A 17378-nucleotide genomic window follows, 5' to 3' on the forward strand; every position below is an offset into this window, starting at 1 on the left:
CCAGCTGAGCCACAAGGGAAGCCCTGCCTGTTGCATGAGAGGCTCACAAATAAGATCCACGAGGAAAGTGAATGGCGTGACCTCCCGTACACCCAGGAAGGTTTCAGGGTACAGTGTAGCCTCTTTCTTTGAGGGGCAGCTCACAGGCAAGCACCTACTGATGCACAACACTTGGCAACAACCGTATTTCACATTCTAAAAGCTCTTAGGTGTGTGACCAGCATAATTTATATCCTTTTTGGCCGTGCCATGTGACTTGTGGGATCTTAGTTCCCCAGCCAGGGATCGAACCTGTGCCCCCTGTGTTGGGAGCATGAAGTCATCACTGCTGGACCTCCAGGGAAGTCGGTGACCAGCGTAATTTAAATATTTGTTTGCATTTGAGCATCTTAGACAAAATAGATCACAGAAGTATGAAATTTCTGGCAGAACTGCCAGCATAGCTGAGCTTGAGTGGCTGATCTGGGCTGTGCTCTGGGACAGACAGAGCACCCCTCCCAGGACGGAGTCTCCACCTTTAGCCCACGGCAGTGGAAGGGGAGAGGAGGAGGAAGGGACACACCTAAAAAGAGTTCTTTGAAAATTGCTTTGGCATCTGCAGACTAGAGGCAAGATTAGTCTGACTCAGTTTTGGAAAGGCCTCTTTCTGTTTTATCACTTCCTCTCACCTCCTGAAGCATCTTCTCCCTGTGAATCAAGTGCCAGTTCCCTTACATAGGTTTTCTCAAACCTTGTGTTTTAACATCCCACCCAGCCTGCTCTGTATCGCCTTTAAAATGACCTCCCCCACCGCCCACAGTGACGTCTCAGTGGCACTAGTGGCAAATAACCCACCTGTCAATGCAGGAGACGTCTTCCTGGGTCGGGAAGATCCACTGGAGAAGCACATGGCAACCCACTCCAGTACTCTTGCCTGGAGAATCCCATGGACAGAGGAGCCTGGCGGGCTGCAGTCTATGGGGTCACAAGGAGTCGGAGTGGACTGAAGCGGCTGAGCACCTGACCGTCTCAGGCAGAGAGCCTTTTCCCTGAGTGGCGGTGGGTGTTAGGAATGCAATCTGATTAGATTTTCTTACACACAGTGGTGTTGTAGCACGTGGGACACTCTACTTCTTCATCTGTCTCTCCCCACTCTTTCCTCTCTCTGGCTGTGCGTTCTAATCTCCCCCAGGTATAAACCTTCTGTACCTAAAGGTTCTAGATAATCAGCTCGGGTGTCTGTCAGGACCACTTAGGAAGCTCTGAAAAATACGCAGGTCTAAATGTCCTTCCTTGAGACCTTGATCAGTGGGCTTCAGAGTGATCTAGGTGTCTGACTTTTTAAAGAGCTCCTGGATAATCTGAATCCAACCCCCAAGTTCTTGCACACGAAGGCCCAATTTCCTCTTGTCGCCATAATAGAGGGAAGCATTGCCTTTCGCCTTAGAATCTTCTTTGTTTTTTGTAAGTTTTTTTTTTTTTTTTAATGTGGACCGGTTTTGAAGTCTTCATTGAATCTGTTACAATACTGCTCCTGGTTTATGTTTTGGTGTTTTGGCCACGAGGCATGTGGGGTCTTCACTTTTCCAACCAGGGACTGAACTCGCACCTTCTGTGCTGGAAGGCCAAGTCTTAACCACAGCACCACCAGGGAAGTCCCTCACCTCAGTATCTTAACAATATTCCTAGAATCAGCTTTAGCTGATTGTAGTTGATTCTTAGAATTCTTTCATTTCTTTTCTCTTAGAAGAACTGAATGTGTCTTCTTAGACTCTATACTTCCTGCCCAAGTTCCTAGCTTGTAAATTTAGCCAAGGGCAGGGACTGGAAATTCTACAGTCTTTGGAACTGCTTTGCTTAAAACAGGGCAAAACCCACCCATAACCCTGATCTTATTAGATGATCCTAGTTCCCTCCCCGTTAACCCATCTCATTTCCTTTTTTTTCAAGGACCTTTCTTTATCCAGTTCTTACCCCCAGAATTTTGTACTGTGGAAGAAATAATTTCAGTTGCTGTAAATTCTTGTAATTCTATTTAATTACCATACAACACAATCGTGGTCATGCATTTCATTAAAATGTATTAGATTTACTTTATTGTAAGTTTTATTGAATGCGAACAATGAACTCTGTTTATATGTTGCTCTGATACTGCTTGTCTACGAAAACGTTAATGAAACAAAGTGAGACAGTTGTTTAGTAGCATTTCATTTGTGCTTGACTGACAGACTGGCACTGGGTCATCAGAAGTCAGGTGTGAACAACAGCCCTGAGTTTACTCTCCTGGCTCTAGCCAAACAGTTCGGTTTTCTCATTTTACATTTTGGATTTCAAAGCAATTGCAATCTCCCTACCTCAGCCTTCTCCCAATATAGAAGCGCTCTGTCTCTGGGGCTGGGAGAAGGAGTTTTGCCAAGGTTTTTGGCAACATCCTTCATCATGTCCTCAGGGCAAGGTAGAGAGGTGTAGCTTCAATAATAGGTCCATGGGTTCTTGGCGGGGCAAATGACTGCACCAAAGTGTATTACTTAGTGGATTTCCGCTGGGCTGGAAAGAAGACTTTAGTGCCTTGTTCTAGGCCTGTCCTTGATACTGTTCTCCAGGTGCTTGTTTTTTTTTTTTTTTTTTTAAATTTAATTTGTTGTTTAGTTGCTAAGTCATGTCTGACTCTTTGGCGACCCCATGGACTGTATGCCAGCAGGCTCCTCTGTCCCTGGGATTTCCCAGGGAAGAATAGTGGAGTGGGGATCTTCCCAGGCCAGGGATTAAACCTACGTCTCCTGCAATGGCAGTCAGATTCTTTACCACTGAGCCACCAGGGAAGTCCAATTTAGTTTTAATTGGAGGATAATTGCTTTACAATTGTGTCAGTTTCTGTTGCACAAGAGTGTGAATCAACTGTGAGTATATAGATATATGCCCTCCCTTCTGAGCCTCCTTCCCATGCCCATTTTTTTTTAGTTTATTTATTTATTTGTTTGTTTTTTGGCTATATGGCATGTCGGATCTTAGTTCCCTGCACAGGGATGAAACCAGTGCTCCTGGTAGTAGGAGTGGAGTCCTAACCACTGGACCATCAGAGAACTCCCTCCAAGTGTTTTAATACAAGGTGAAGATATCAAATTTCTGGATGACCCAAAGCTAAGAACAGATTATATTTAAGGTTGTTGAAACAATATTTAAACAGAGCTCAGGTGGAAGGAAGACCAGAATGATCAAAATGAAATGTAAAGAAACACCATGAGTTAGGCACAGACGTCAAATCCTATGCTTATCAATCATCTGTCTGATGCACAAATGTGGGGGCCCTGGTATGACAGTCACCCCATGACAATGGTTTGCCCTAGAATGTCCCACCCAAGGGGTCCCAGCTTCTCAGGAGTTGACCAAGAGGGTCCCAAAGGAGCTCCAGGGAGGTCAGAGGATCTGGGATCTTTGAGGGCTCTAGCCATCTAAAGCTAGAGAAAGAAACCTTGGATCCCCCGGTGCCCACCTGGTAGCACCATCCCAGAGCTCTGCACCTCTTTGGAATCTAGCTCTTAACTCAGCACATTGCAGTTAGGTTATCTGTATCTCTGTCTTGGCTTCTTAATCATAAACTCTTACTGCTTCTGAGTTCTCACAGTCCAGTGTCTGACACAGTCACAAACTGGAGTTTAGGAAGTGCCCCCAGGTGGGGATTTTTGTCTGATTTGTTATTAAGAGTTTTCGTCACCATTGCATCCACGGGACTTAGAGCAATGCTTGGCGTAGGGTAGGTCTCAGTACATATTTGATGAAAGAATGAAGGACACATACAGATGCTCAATAAATCTTAGCCATTGGTTCTCAATGCAGTTGTGGCTTGTCCTGTCAATAAGTCACCACTTGGCCACTGGAAAGCTTTCAGGAACTTCACTTCCTTTTTCTTTTGCTTCTCAGTTCTTAGTTCATAGGACTGAAAAACTTGATGATCCTTTGAACATATAGACATACTCCAGATGTAATGAATTCATCACCTTTTGGCAAGGAGTTAAGTGCACAGGCAGAAGTTAGATGGTTCTGGGTTCGAGTTCCAACCTGGACAGCTGTTTGTGAGATTATGACTTGGGAAACTTTCTTGAAGTCTTGGTTTGGTTTTCTTATCTGTAAAATATAGATAAAACACTTAATCCAAGGATAGATAGAGTATATATAACACAAAGCATCATCTTAATTTGTTTTGGTGTTGTTTAGTTGCTCAGTCGTATCTGACTCTTTGTGACCCCATGGACTGTAGCCTGCCAGGCTCCTCTGTCCATGGGATTTCTCAGGCAAAAATACTAGAGCGGGTTGCCATTTCCTTCTCCAGGTGATCTTCCCAACCCAGGGATATAACCCATGTCTTCTGCATTGGCAGGCGGGTTCTTTACCACTGAACCGCCTATGAAGAACACCATTGTAACAAAGGCTGCTGCTACTAAGTCGCTTCAGTCGTGTCCGACTCTGTTCGACCCCATAGACGGCAACCCACTAGGCTCCTCTGTCCCTGGATTCTCCAGGCAAGAATACTGGAATGGGTTGCCATTTCCTACTATTATTATTATTGTTAGTTCAACAAAGCCTTCACTCATGAAGTAGAGAGGGAGAACACTCTTTAGAAAGAATCAGGAAAAAAAAAATTAGAAATTCCTAAAGGCTTGCCTTCAAGGTTTACTTCTTTTGTATGTCAGAGCACCTGTTCCTATTAGACAAGTAAGCTCCTCTGAAGGCGGAAGTAGAGGCCCGACATCGCTGAGGGAGTGCTGGTCTCCATGGTAACGGCACTTTAGATTCTGATGCAGACACACCTGGTATTCTCAGGTTGCTCCACCATATGGCACCTCATATATTTCATCAAGGAGAAAAAAAACTACCTTGACCTCCGCCTACTGAGCAGGCGCACACACACACACACACACACACACGCACACACACACACACACACACACACACACACACTCCCCTCTCTGTAATCCACAGCCACTGAAGCCATAGAAACTTCGGTCACAGGGACTGGGAACACAGTTTTGAAAGCATGCAGTCAAACAAAGGGCCAGAAGAGTTATTCTTGCTTCAAAGAGGTGCCCAGAAGCGAGGTACCTATCGATCCATTTGCAGTTTGCCTTTCTTTTCTATAGGACTGACTCAGAATCAGGTGGCTCCCCCTTTGCCCCTAGCTTGCCAATAAAGCAGCTCCATTCATAACCCTGCCTAAAGCAGAATCTCATCATTTATCATGACTCATCTCGTGACAGCCATTTGTAAAAAGTAGCCTCTCAAACTCTCCCTGTGTATAAATGCCCATTAAATGCTCTGCTTTGAACTGGCTTAAAAGAAAAAAGATTTCATGGTAGGATTAAAAAAAAAAAAAAATTACAGCCTGTAGTTTCCATGTGACACCAAGCAAAGAGTTATGGCTGCTTAGAGATTTCCTGCTCTGCTCTAGAAACAGATGTTTAAAACGTCACATTGAAAGAGATGTCAGAAATTGGGGACAAAAGTCACTATTTCTTGCAGCATATCAAAGTCTTCCTTTTCAATGAGCCTCTGATTGACTCGGTTTCTTCACACTGCATTCCCGGTAAAGCCCGTTTCAATTAACCACGCGTGCTGCTCCTACTTGTTTGGGTGCAGCTGTGGGGCCTTGTGTATGCTGTGCTTCATAAAGTGCCTCCGAAGACAAAGGCTGAAAAAGCCACAGTCAAAAAACTTTAGAATTTAGGTTCTAGAACTGTTGGCTCACTCATGGTGTTCATGGTGGTGTTTTAAGTGCCTTAGCTCGCCTACTGAGTAATTAATAATAACCAAATGTATCCGACCAACATGGGAAAGTGAACTGTGTTCTATAAAGTCTGTAGTTTATGGTTTGAAGCTGGCTCAGGGTGCAGGGTTCCTGGATCATGACTGAGTTTTAATTTGTGGGAAAGGCATTATGTTTAAAGCAATAAAAACTTTTCCTCCCATGTCACGGCAACCTTTTGGCAAGCTCACTGGCTCTTTCTCTCAGCTATTTCTCCACTCACTTGGTCATAAGGGAGCTCTGAGATTGCCTTAGGTCTCGGAACACATCTGATCTCTCCCAAACATGCCAGATACAGTCAGACTTCAGTTCTAGTCAAGATGAACTGGCTGCATTCCTTCCAGCCCCTCACTCTCACAACTAAAAGACCACGGACATAACACAACAGAAAAGTCTGAGAAGACTCTGCTTTGGCAGGGATTTGTGTGTTTTTCTTAGCTACACCACATGCGGGAACTTAGTTCCCCAGCCAGGGATTGAACCTGTGCCCTCTGCCGTGGAAGCGTGGAATCTTATCCACTGGACCACCAGGGAAGTCCCCAGAAGACTCTGAAAGACAGAAAGAAGGCAGGCTTCCCAGGGTCCTCAGGACTTGAGGAACATCACAGTGGTGGGTCTCCCGGGTTTCTTTGTCACATCCAGTAGATTTCAGATTTTGCCAACATATATATATTCCAGTATATTGCTAACAAAGGTCCATATAGTCAAAGCTATGGTTTTTCTAGTAGACATATACTGATGTGAGAGTTGGACCATAAAGAAAAAGGTTGAACATTGAAGAATTCATGCTTTTGAATTGTGGTGCTGGAGAAGACACTTGAGAGTCCGTTGGACTGCAAAGAGATCCAACTGTAAGGAGATTGATCCTTAGGTCAGTCCTAAAGGAAATCATCCCTGAGTATTCACTGGAAGGAGTGATGCTGAAGCTCCAATACTTCGGCCTCCTAATTTGAAGAGCCAATTCACTGGAAAAGACCCTAATGCTGGAAAAGATTGAGGGCAAGAAGAGAAGGGGGTGACAGAGGATAAAATGATTGGATGGCATCACCAAATCAATGGGCATGAATTCAAGCAAGCTTTGGGACATGGTGGAGGACAGGGAAGCCTGGTGGGCTGCAGTCCTTGGGGTTGCAAAGAGTCGGACACGACTGAACGACTGAACAACAACATGTGCATCTTGGTTCCTCAACCAGGGATCATACCTGAGTTGCTTCCCTGGTGGCTCAGACAGTAAAGAATCCAGCTGCAGTGCAGGAGACCGGGGGTTGGGAAGATCCCTTGGAGATGGGAATGGCAACCCACTCCAGTATTCCTGCCTGGGAAATCCCATGGACAGAGGAGCCTGCTGGGTTACTCCCTTCAAATACAACATGGGTGGGTTGAAAGTAAAAGGATAGAAAAAAAATACCATGTAAATAATAATAAGCAGGAGTGGCTGTATTGACTTCTGGTAAAGTAGACTTTAGAGCAGAGAAAATTGCTAGAGACAGAGAGGGACGTTACATATGACAGAAGGCTCAGGCCCCCAGGGAGACATACCGCAGTAAGATAAACCACTGCCCCGGCTTCCGTGGCACACGTCTCTCTTCCTCCCTGGATGGTAAGAGCCTTCCAGGGCAGGAACCACACCTACTGGTCTTGCTGTTTCACCCAGAACATCATTAAGAAACGATTTGCATAAAATTCAGTGAAAGTCCATGGCAGTGCAGTGTGGCTCATAAGGACACAGTGAGGGGAGGGGAGAGAGGGGCAATTGAGAGAGTAACAATGAAGCATTTACATTACCATATGTAAAACAGAGAGCCAGTGGGAATTCGCTCAAATCCGGTGCTCTGTGACAACCTAGATAGATAAGAATGGATGGGAGGGATGTTCAAGAGAGAGGGCACATATGTATACCTATGGCTGATTCATGTTGATGTATGGCAGAAACCAACACAACATTGTAAAGCAATTATCCTCCAATTAAAAATTCTTAAAAAAGAAAAAAAAAAAAATTCTTAAAAAAGAATAAAATGCCAGTGAAATAGTTAAAAAAGTAAAAAGTCCATGACAGTGCAAGGTAGCTCATAAAGACACCCTCTTCTCTATGCGGACTCATTAGAAAGGACCCTGGTGCTGGGAAGGATTGAGGGCCGAAGGAGAAGAAGGTGACAGAGGATGAGATGGGTTGGATGGCATCACTGACTCAATGGACATGAACTTGGGCAAAATCCAGGAGATGGTGAGGGACAGGGAGGACTGGTGTGCTACAGTCCATGCAAAGGGTTGGACACAACTTGGTGCCTAAACAACAAGAAATTCTCTAGGAAGAGCCTGGGAGGAACTAGGGGGAGTTCATGGTGTCATGGCGCAGGGCACCAAGACGGCCTCCGAAGCAGAGCACTGGTTCACTGGTCACTTTAGACTTGAGGTGAGGTGGGAGCCCCACTTGCCCCACGTGCTCTCCTGGTCGCTTGACTAGAGTCTTCCCTTGAGTAGCTGGTCCCTAAACGCAGGGACTCTGCCCTTCAGCTGTGTCGCAGTCTTCTTTCTGGGTCCTCCCCAGAAACCTAGGGCTTCTTATGCAAATAACGTCCCAGCTCTCCTGAGAGGCATATGCAGATTAGGCCCCACGGTGACCCTCCACGAGAAACCATATCCATAAATAACCCCAACTTTAAGACACACTGGGGTCAACCGGCATACCATTTGATTAAGTAATGCTCTGAAATGCAGTGAGAGGTCCCATTTCATGATTGGGACGTAAATCTGAGAGAGATTGGCCAGGAATAAATAGAAACCCATCTTGGCTGTGTCATTATGATACTCAGTGACTGGAAAGGAAATTATTTACTTGGGAAGTCTCCGCAGTGACATTACGCGATCACTGGTACATCGCTAATGATTTCTCTGCTCCCGTTTTTTACGGCTTAATATTTGCTCAGTGCCCAAAATTTACAGGACAGAACTTGGCAGCACCCTTGGTGAGTGAGGCCAGGGCACATGAGCCTGTGGTCAGAGAGGGAGATTTCCCTGGGGGCCTTTCAGAAGCCTGAAATTATGGCCTCCCTGCCCAGGGGGAACTCAGAGGCCTGAGCACTTCCTGACCACGTGCTTCCAAGCAGCCCATCCTGGTTCATCTCTCTGGGCGAGGAGTCCCCAACCTACCGGCCGTGGACCAGTACCACCAATCAGATCAATAGCAGCATTAGATTAGAAATAAGAAAGAAGTGAAGTCAAAGTGTTCTGAAGCTCAGCCGTGTCCAACTCTTTGCGACCCCACGGACTGTAGCCCACTGGGCTCCTCTGTCCGTGGGATTCTCCAGGCAGGAATACTGGTGTGAGTTGCCATGCCCTTCTCTAGGGCATCTTCCTGACCCAGGGGTCGAACCCACTTCTCCTGCATTGCAGGCAGATTCTTTATTGTCTGAGCCACCAGGGAAGCCCAGATTAGAAATAAAGTGTGCAGTAAATGTAATGCACTTGAATCATCCCCAAACCACCACCCCACCCCTGGTCTGTAGAAAAATTGTCTCCCACGAAATTGCTCCCTCGTGTCAAGCAGGTTAGGGACCGCTGCTCTAGGGGGCCGTTTTCACTGCTGATGGTCAGACTTCAAATGCCTGTGGTCAGCTCACCATGACACTCCTTTACCCAGACCTCCTCCTTGTGCCTGGCCTGACCCTCTGGCCGGCAACTGGCTGATTATTCACACATGGAGGCTCCCACAAGGCCAGCACTACCTCTGCACCGGGGTCCTGCTTCCTGCTCCCTCATCCGTGTGGGTTTCGGCCCTTGAGGCGTCTGCTCTTGTCCTCAACTTTATTGATTTATTGATTTGACAGAGAACTGAGATTTATTGATGGGCCTGAGTAAGGAACGGACATCGCCCAGGCTCTCGTGAGTTCAGGGCTGCCATTTGTCCAGGGGGTAACAATTATCCATGTGTTTGACCCCATAGCCATCCCAGGTGAGCTGATTTTCTGCCACGTTTTCAAATTCACCCCTGTTAAACTTAGTAAATCCCCACTTCTTGAAGATATGGATCTTCTGGCAGCCTGGGAACTTGAACCTGGCCCTGAGGAGGGCCTCAGTTACACGCTCCTTGTTCTGCAGCTTGGTGCAGGTGGGCATGATGACTCGGCCAGTGTGAACCCTGGCCACTGTGCCCTGGGGCTTCCCAAGGCCCCACGCATACCTGGCTGGAGCCTAGACTGGGGACACCAGGCCAGTCATGAATGTCCACTGGAAAGAGCTGTCTTCAAGGTCCCTTAGGGCAACCTGTACAGACAACAGGCTGAATACACTACCAAGAAGGTTGCTGTTTGCAGCCACAGCTATCCTCAACTTTAGGGTGCATCTTGGCTTTTCCTTGTCTTCCAGGTCTCCCTAGTTCTGATGTTTGACATTCCCTGGGATGCATCCACACTGGTCCCCTGGCTGCTCTCAGTCATCACCTACCCAACTGTCTTTTTGACCAGAGCTCCCAAAGATGGCCCAGCTCCTCATTCCTTTCCTTCATCCATCCTCACCCAGAAAGAGTCACCCCCAAATCCAGTTTAGTCTTTCCATTACCCCACAAGGATGAGGTGACCATCCTCTGTCTTGCATCCCTCACTCTTGCCTCCATGCTGAGGGTGGGATGGCATGGGGTTAAAAGCAGGGGCTCCAGAGGCTGGGCGCTACCTGGCTGCTCTCCCCAGCTGTCTCTCTCTAGCTGGGAGACCTGGGACAAGTTGACACAGTTTTCAGCCTCAGGTTCCTTATCTATTAAATGGGGATCATAATAGTAATCATGTATGGATGTGAGAGTTGGACCATAAAGAAGGCTGAGCACCAAAGAATTGATGCTTTCCAATTGTGGTGTTGGAGAAGACTCTTGAGAGTCCCTTGGACAGCAAGGAGAAAAAACCAGTCAATCTTAAAGGAAATCAGCCCTAAATATTCATTGAAAGGACTGATGTTGAAGCTCCAATACTTTGACCACCTGATGCAAAGAGTTAACACATTGGAAAAGACCGTGATGCTGGGAAAGACTAAAGGCAGGAGGAGAAGGGGGCGACAGAGGCTGCGATGGTTGGATGTATCACTGACTCAATGGACATGAGTTTGAGCAAGCTCTGGGGGTTGGTGATGGACAGGGAGGCCTGGCGTGCTGCAGTCCATGGAGTCGCAAAGAGTCGGACACAATTAGTGACTGAATAACAACAATATAACAGTAGCTACCCTAGAGGGTTGTTGGCAAGATTCAATAAATAATTCATGTGACGCCTTTAGAAGAGAGGCCAGTACATAAGTGGTACGCATTTACTATTTTTCTAAGTTAATCTTTACAAGCTAAGCCAGCTGTGAAACACTGTTTCTGTAATTCTGTGAGTCCCTCTGTTGTGTCACTCCTGGTGCGCCTGGCCATTCAGCCTGGACTGGGATGCTAAGATCAGAGCCAGGTTTAGGGGAGGGGGAGGGCAATCCGGATGCTTTTCTGCCTATAATTTTCAAAAACAGTTCTCTCCCCTAAAAAAGCTGAACTTAATATCAACTCCTGAACCAGACGTTTCTTGAAGAACAACCATGGAAGAAATGCCACAAAAAGTTAGTGCCATTTTAATTCTTATTCTCCTCTGTCAACTGACTTAGGAACTTGGCTCCAAAGCTTTTCTTTTTTATTTTTGTAAATGGATGGCATTTTATTTATTTATTTTTGGCAGTGCTGGGCCAACGTTGCTGTGAGCAGGCTTTCTGTAGTTGTGGTGAGTGGCTCCTCTGTGGTTTCAGTGAGAGGGCTTCTCATTGCGTTGGTTTCTCTTATTGTGAAGCATAGGCTCAAGGAGGGTGGATTTCAGTAGCTGTGATATGAGGGCTCAGTTGTTGCAGGCTCACAAGCTTAGTTGCCCTGTGGCATGTGGAATCTTCCTGGACAAGGGATTGAACTTGAGTTCCCTGCATTGGCAAGTGGATTCTTAACCACTGGACCACCAGGGAAGTCCCAAAGCTCTTGTGATGGGGGTTTTTGTGCTGCTGCTGGCTCGTCACTCTGGTCCATCCCTCAGGATTGAGTTCCATCATTTTCTTAACCACAGGTGGCCTCTACAGCCTACCAAGGAGGTTTACATTCCTTGCAAGGAAGACACTATTTTATTTAGATTCTTTTCCCATAGAGACCATTACATACAGAGTATTGAGCAGAATTTCTTGTGTTGTACAGTAGGTCCTTATTAGTTATCTAGTTTATATATGTGTGCACGTGTGTGTGCTCAGTTGTGTCTGACTCTTTGTGACCCCGCGGACTGCAGCACGCCAGGCTCCTCTGGCCATGGAATTCTCTAGGCAAGAATACTGGAGTTAGTTGCCATTTCCTCCTCCAGGGGACCTTCTCAATCCAGGGATCGAACTCACGTCTCCTGTGTCTCCTGCATTGTAGGTAGATTCTTTATCCACTGAGCCATCACGGAAGACCCTCAGCAGGTCCTTAACTAGTTATCTGTTTAATAGATAGTATTCGTATATGTCAGTCCGAAACTCTCAATTTACCCCTCAATTTACCCCTTCCTCCCTCTTAGGAAGCATAAGTTTGTTTTCTACATCTGTGACTCCATTCCTGTTCCTTTGACATACTGGGTGAAATAAGTCAGACAAAGAAAGACAAATATCACAGGATATTGCTTATGTGGAATCTAAAATAACGGTAGAGATGAATCTATTGACCTGAGTTTTGAAAGACCAGTAAGTAGGTGTTTACCATCAGAGGGTGGGCTGGGCGGGAGTGGGTCGAGATTTCCAGGTCAAAGAAACACCTGGACCAGAGGTGAGGCAGCCAGGGGATGTGTGGGGGGCTGGGTGGGGTGGTGGGAGGATGCACAGAGAGGCGAGATGGCAAAGGGTACCCAGGACCCCTGGGTTCACACCATCCACAGCCCCGACCCTCAAGGAAGCTGAAAATCATTTATTTACACTGAAATGTATACTGAAAACTGTTCATTATGGCTGGTCAGATAGGCAGGAGTTCTATGCCTATAAAAGAGCATGAAGTTTCTCTCCCACAGAACAAGATTATCTGTGGGGTCCAGGAGATTTGAAAATCAACCCTTCAATCTTGGACGCACGCCCTGCTGGATACTGGTCGGCATTGCTGGAGCAGTAGCCTCTGCGGTGGAAACTGGGGGACCCTTCTGGGGGAGCCTCCAGTCTCAGACAGACAGGTGCTCAGAGGAGGCCTAACAGGGCTTGTAATTAAATGATGCTGACCTACCTCTAGGATAATCCAGACTAGACTAATTCTACTCTCCCTCAAGGCAGGAATTCCAAAGAATCACGCTGGACAGACCTCCTAGTAGAGTATAATTTTCCTTTATGATTAATTAGCTAGCTAGACATCTGTATTTAATTAATGACTCAAGCATCTATTAAATGGTCTCTACATGACAGGAACAGTGGATCCAGAGCAGCATAAAGTTGGTCCCTGCCCTCCAAGCGCTCACTGTTGGAGAGATGGGTCCATAGACCACACCCTGGCGCCGTGTGTTGTATGCCTGAAATCACAGCTGCGGCCTCAAGGAAAATAAAGCACTAAAGCTCCTTGTGAGGGGCTGGGGTCTTGAAGGATGAGTAGGAGTTTAATTGGTGGATGGAGTGGGGAGGAACCTTCTAGGCAGTTGTAGCAGCATTTTCCAAGGCGTGAAGCTATGAAAAACCACATTACATGTGTGAGCTTCTAGCTGAAGCTCATTTCTCTCAGCACGGCAAGCTTTCCCCATCTTGCCAGCCCCCAGGCAGACATGCTCATGGACCATGGCCATTTCTCCCACTTCTCTCCAGCAGTTCCAGGTGGCGATCACAGACCTGCAGAATCAGTGCCTGGAAGGGACCTCTGTGCTTTGACATCTTTCATGCAGGCTTTCATGTTGCAGGACCATCAGGTGTTTGGAGGATGGTGGCAGGAGGAGAAATTGGGATGGTGGTTTGGAGTCAGAATGTAAGAGCCTCATGAGTCATTCCGAGAACCTTTGGCTGATGGCGGAAGGCCACTGAAGTTTGGGCTGGAGAATCACCCTGTCAGATCCATGGTTAAGAAATAAACTCTCTTCGCAGAACAGTGCGCCATTCTCCACCTCAGCACTGCAGCTCATGGACGTGTGGTGGGGGACTGCTTAAGGTCTGCAGAGGAGGCCCTTAGCATCCAAGGAAGGGTAGGGTTGACAGCATCCCCCATAACCTGTCCCACTCTCACTGGGGAGGTACAAATGGGGCTGGAGTTCCATCTGCTGTGCTGAGAAGTTTGCTGGACCTTGGAATGACTGCCTGCCCCACCTTTAGTAGACCAGGCATTGCTTCCTATCTGATAACTTCTCCGCCTGGTTCGCATTACTTTTGTACTCCCTCACCTCTTTGAGCCTATTCATTGTGTCAATTTGGGCTTCCCTGTCGGCTCAGCTGGTAAAGAATCCGCCTGCAATGCAGGAGCCCTGGGTTCAATCCCTGGGTTGGGAAGAGCCCCTGGAGGAGGGCATGGTAACCCACTCCAGTATTCTTGCCTGGAGAATCCCATGGACAGAGGAGCCTGGCGGGCTACAGTCCAGGGGGTTGCAGAGTGGGACACAACTGAGCAACTAAGCGCACACATCTGTCAACTTCCCTCTTGGTCCATTTGTCCCAAAAGTTCTGCTCCTGAGGTTCATGCTGTTGGCTTGATGTCTTTCTTCTAGTGGTGGTTCTCTGCAGAGGTGCAGTTTGGATCATGAGCTCTGTCTCCCTGACCTGTCCATTCCCCTCTTTGCTGACGTGTGTTACTGAGATGGAGGACTCTGTGTGTCTGCCCTGATGAGTGTGAGGGGAGAGGAGGGAAGCTCCCCAGTAGACCACAGTAACCTGGAATCGCTGCAGCTACCCCATCACTTTTGTTCCTGCCCAGAGCTGTGCCTGTCAACCCTCAGGGCCCTCAGGTTGCCGGGCTCCAGTTCTGAGACCAGTCCCCCTGCTTCCATCGTCCCTCAGCTCAGCTGGATTCAGGGGGCTCATGTTAAGAGCTGGGCTGTTGCTTCCTCTTTCTGTGGGACCAGAAGGGCTTGGATTGTCCCAAAGCAGTGTGGTGGGGGATGGTGAGACCTGGGTTATAACTCTTCCAGAACCTTCCTGTGTTCCTTTTTCAGTCTGTTGATGTGATGGATTATATTGATTTTTTTTTTGGCTGCACCACTTGTGGGATCTCAGTTCCCCAGCCAGGATTGAACCTGGACCCTTGGCAGTGAGAGCTTGGAGTCCTAACTACTGGACTGCCAGGGAATTCCCAATATATTGATAGATTTTTTTTTTTTTTTAAGATTGACTTATTTGTTTGTTTTATTTTTTGATTGTGGTGGGTCTTCGTGGCTACGAGTGAGCTTTCTCTAGTTGGGAAGAGTGGGGGTTATTCCTTGTTGTGGCTCCTGACCTCTAGAGTACAGGTTCAGTAGTTGTGGCAAATGGACTTAATTGCTCCATGGTATGTGGGATCTTCCCAGACCAGGGATCAAACATGGCATTAGATCAAACATCTTCTGCACTGACAGGCAGTCTTTATCTCTGAGCCACCAGGGAAGCCCCATTTCTAGCCTTTGATTTAAAGTGAGAAATGTGCAATGCTTTCTTTCACTTGAACACTTAGAGGCCATCGTAGGGTTATTAAGTGGCCTAATTTCAATATTGTTGTGTCTCAAGGAGTAGGGAAGTAGACAGGGTAACAGTCCTGGTGGAGCCATTGATTAAGTTCTCCATCTACTGTGGGTGTGTGACATCTCAAAACAATTACAGTAGGAACATCAAAGATCTCTGACTATACAGTACTCTAATAAATAATAATGAAAAAAGTTTGAAGTATTGTGAGAATTACCCATATATGACACTGAAACGCAAAGTGAGCAAATGCTGTTGAAAGAATGGTGCAGATAGACTAGTTCTATGCAGGAGGGTTGCTTCGATTTGTTTAAAAAAAAAAAGAACAACCCCAGTGTCTGTGACACTCAATAAAGCAAAGTGCAATAAAATGAGGTCTGCCTGTAAGCCCATCAAAGGCACTCTTCATTTCTGCTACAGTGCCTTTGACCTCTAGCACTTCTCTCTGGTTCCTTCTTAGGACTTCCATCTCTCTGCTTACAAGGTCCATCTGTCCTTGTGTCTGTCTTCTCTATCCATGAGAACTCTCAGCATAGTCATCCGAGTTGTTTTAAATTCCTGGTCTGATAAATCCGACATGCCTTCCACGTCTGGTTCTGATGCTTGCTCCATCTCTTCGGCTGTGATTTCTGCCTTTTGGTAGACCTTGTGATTTTTCTTAATAGCCAGACGTGATGTGCTGGGTAAAAAGGAACAGCCATAAACAGGCCCTGAGTGATGTGTTGGTGAGGTGTGAAGGGTGGGAAAGCGTTCTAGTCCTATGATAGGGTCACGGTGTTTCCGTGAGCCTGTGTCTCTGGACTGTGAGCTTCACAAGTGTTTCTCGGTTTATTTTTCCTCCTCTTTTAGGAGGCACAGGATGGCTAGGGCGGGTGGAGGTGGGGATTTCCCTTCCCCAGGCAGTCTGGTTCAGATCATACCCCAGCAGGCCAGGCTCTGGTTACCTAGTTTCCCCTGAGGGCGGGCGTTGTTAAGAAGAACAGAGGGCTATGGTGTATTTCTTTTTATTTTAAAAGTTTTTATTGGGCTGTAGTTGATTTACCATGTTGTTATTTTCAGGTATATAGAAAAGTGGATCAGTTTTATATATTTTTTTATATATATCCACTCTTTTTTCTTTTTTAGATTCTTTCCCCATACAGATCATTACAGAGTATTGAGTACAATTCCCTGTGCTAGCCAAGATTGTCTGGCACTACTGGTAAAGAATCTGCCTGCCAATGCAGGAGACACAAAAGACGCGGGTTCGATCCCCAGGTCAGGAAGATCCCCTGGAGTAAGAAATCGTAACCCACTCCAGTATTCTTGCCTGGGAAATTCCATGGACAGAGGAGCCTGGTGGGCTACAGTCCGTGGGGTCGCAAGGAAATATGACTGAGCACGGGGTGCACAGTGTGCTGTACTTACTTACGTCCTTATCAGTCGTCTATTTTATATATTGCAGTGTGTATGTGTCAGTCCCAGGAGAAATATGTCTGGTGTATTTTAACATGATTCCTTTTCCCTTCCCACTGCTGGGAGCATGAGGGAGATTTTCTCTGATTTTTACTGTGGGAACCTGGCTGAGACCCTGGAGATAAATCCTGCAAGACTGTGGGGGCCTGCTATGATGGCATCCCCCTGGAGATTTTAGCTCTCAGACTTGTCTACATGGAGCATCTAGGGGATTTGAACATCACGGCTGAGGTTTTTTTCCCAGTATTGGCTCCCACTGAGCCTGCTCCGGGTGGCTGCCGCTTCCTGTACTTGCTTGGCTGGGTCTCCAGTCTTGTGGGCAGTGGTTGCCCCGTGTCCCCCCTCCCTCTCTTATTGCATCCTAGAGAGTTGTTGAATTTTCAGTCTGTTAAGCTTTGACTTACTAGAACAGAGGGGCAACTTCCAAGCTCTTTACTTGAGGAACCAGAAATCTGATGTCCCATTCTTTCCTGTAGACATATAATCACAACACATTTTAAAAGATTTAGGAACT

At 46.8% G+C, this 17378-nt stretch overlaps 1 pseudogene; it reads right to left on the reverse strand.

Annotated features, from left to right (window-relative positions):
* Nucleotides 1-10014: 10014 nt before the first annotated feature.
* LOC122447685 lies at nt 10015-10129 on the reverse strand (annotated as a pseudogene).
* Nucleotides 10130-17378: the final 7249 nt, after the last annotated feature.

The sequence above is a fragment of the Cervus canadensis genome, chromosome 9 (genome assembly GCF_019320065.1).
Source record: "Cervus canadensis isolate Bull #8, Minnesota chromosome 9, ASM1932006v1, whole genome shotgun sequence".
NCBI lineage: Eukaryota > Metazoa > Chordata > Mammalia > Artiodactyla > Cervidae > Cervus > Cervus canadensis.